The sequence below is a fragment of the Canis lupus genome, chromosome 7 (genome assembly GCF_003254725.2).
Source record: "Canis lupus dingo isolate Sandy chromosome 7, ASM325472v2, whole genome shotgun sequence".
In the NCBI taxonomy this organism is placed as follows: domain Eukaryota; kingdom Metazoa; phylum Chordata; class Mammalia; order Carnivora; family Canidae; genus Canis; species Canis lupus.
Genome location: NC_064249.1, coordinates 43,884,701 through 43,887,369, shown reverse-complemented (window position 1 = coordinate 43,887,369; position 2,669 = coordinate 43,884,701). Strand labels below are relative to the sequence as shown.

General features: G+C 42.8%; 1 pseudogene; it reads right to left on the bottom strand.

Annotated features, from left to right (window-relative positions):
* Window positions 1–446: 446 nt before the first annotated feature.
* Window positions 447–559, bottom strand: LOC112649006 (U4 spliceosomal RNA; annotated as a pseudogene).
* Window positions 560–2,669: the final 2,110 nt, after the last annotated feature.

Genomic DNA, 2,669 nt, shown 5'->3' with positions numbered 1-2,669 from the left:
GTCATGAACCCCCGTGAGTTGGTATTCATTAAAAGAGGACACTCCAGTTTAAAGCCCTACTCCTTTTTTTGTTAAGTGAACAAAGGGGGTAGAGAAATGATTCCTTGGAACCAGGGTTAATGCTGGACAGCTTTTTGCACATTCCATGCCAATGGCTGGTTTTCAAGGAATTCTGGAAACATCTGTGACTGGTAGAGAAAAACCTTTGTAATGCCCACCCCCACCTCCTCCCACCGCCCCTGGGCTTTTCCTCCTCTAGCGCACAGCTCACGCTCATTGCCCTATCTCAGCTCCAAATGTCCTCTCAGTGGGAAAGTCTTCTATTCTCCCTGCCATGCTTGCCCATCTTCTTATGGCTTGCTCAAGTACCACTTTCTCCATGAAGTCTTCCCTGGTCTCAACTGCCCAAGGCTCTCAGGTCTAAACCACAGTTTAGCATGTACATTTAACTTGTGTCATTCATTAATTGCCTCTTGTGTGTTACCATCATGACTTTAATTAGCAACAATCGTGCCTCGGATAAACCTCATTGGCTACGATGCTGCCACTGCGCAAAGCTACCTTCATGACTTTAACTGGAATATAAACTCTGGGAGGATAAAGACAGACCACCTCATCGATATCTTTAGTACACCCCACATCCCGGTCATGCTGCAGGTACTCAATACTCTCTGTTGATCAGTTGTTCCGTATTTGTGGAAGATGAGGGGGTAGAGAGTGAAATTTCAAAATGAAACTTATGACCCACATCAATAGCTTAAAATGTAAAATCATTAAATTATCAACAATTGGTTCAGATATGCATTAAGGCCTGTCTCAAAGTCTTGTCTTCCCTCTGCTGCCACAAATGCATACTGGGCTTAGTGCTAGAGATGTAAAGATGACAGAGATACAGAGCTTACAACCTTGTGAGTAGCTATCTTGTGACATGGCTTATGCTATGCTAGATGCAAGTCCCAGGTGATGGGATGTCAGAGAAAAGGGTGAGAACGTCCTTTTGGAAGGTCTTCCTTCATCTCTCTCCCTCCTTATTGACTTCAGTAGGTAGCTTTTCCAAGGATGGGATTTTGTAACATTACTGAGTAATGGATTCTGGCATGATTATCCCTTCACACTGGGAAAAAGGAGTTTCACATGTGGCTTTAGAGCACAAGTCCTGGAGTTCGACCTGGATTCTAGTCACAGTGCTGCCTGCCACTGTCCAGAGTAGCCTTCAGAAAGCCTTCATAACCTCTCCCAGCCCAGTTTCCTTCTATGAAGAAGGTGGATGATCATTACTCAACCACAGGAGTAAGATGAAGATTTAAGAGAGTGACTTAGGGGTTGTGAATCTGGTGCATCATGAACACTCAGCAAATGTTGGCTGTTACATGGCTAGAAAGCCTGATTACCTTTCTCTTCCCCTTCCTAACGAATTAAGTTCTTTTCCTCTGCCATCATACATGCTGTTCAGCCTCAGAGAACTATCCCATTGGATTCTAGGGCTTTTATTTCAATAGCAGGAATACCGTTTAGATAGATAGAAGACAATGAGGGGACAGGAACTTGGAGGTTCCTGGTTCTGAGCCTGCTTTCCATCACAACTGCTGCCTTTGCTGGGCTTACTCTTTACCAAGTGCAGAGCCAAGGGGTGAGGATTTCTGTCTGTCCCACTGGGACATAGGGGGTGAATGAGTTAACATTTACAAAGTGCTTTGAGCTCCTTGGAGAAAAGGCGCAATCTAAGTATTCTCATTACTGCATGAATAATAGATGGGCATAAAGCACTTTGCAAATATGAAGTTCTTTAGCAGTGCTAAATAATACTTCCACCAAACTACCTGTGAGTGAGGGGTCAGTTCTTGAAACTCTGAGGGTTCTGGTCTTGGCTGTCACTAATGTGAATGTCATTAATGTCACTAATGATCCCAGGCAAAATCATTTTCCCCAACTGGGCTACAGCAGGAATCAGGGCAATGCAATTTGTAGGAGGGAGATGATGACTCCCTCAAAGCAGGGCTAGTTTCTGGGCAGAGATTCTGAGCAGTGACTGTACCTACCTCCTCTTCCTCCTTGCTGCCTTTGTTCTGGGTATAGAGGGAGTGGGATCCTCGCATCCAAGACTGTGGAGAAAAGATCTCCTGGGTCTGAGGGCTATACAAATGCCTAACAACCACTTCTTTTTTCTCTTTCTTTTTAAAATTGTGGTAACGTACACATAACATAAAATTATCATCTTAACCTTTTTAAATACACAGTTCAATAGTGTTAAGTATACTCATGTTATTGTGCAACCAATCTCCAGAACTCTTTTCATCCTGTGAAACTGAAAGTCTGTACCCATTAAACAACAGTGACAACCACCATTCTACTTTCCAGCTCTGTGAATTTGACTCTTCTTGCTACTTCATGTAAGTGGGATCACATAGCATTTGTCTTTTTTGTGACTGGCTTATAACACTCTCAAGGTTTGTTCATGTTGTAGCATGTGTCAGAATTTTCATCCTTTTTGAGACTGAATAATATTCCATTGTAGGTATAGACCATATTTTGCTTATAGGTGGCTTTGAGTGGCTTCCATCTATTGGATATTATAAATAATGCTGCTATGGACATGGTTGTGTGACTATCTCTTTGAGTTTCTGTCTTTATCATTTTGGGTATTTATGCAGAAGTGGAATTGCTGGATC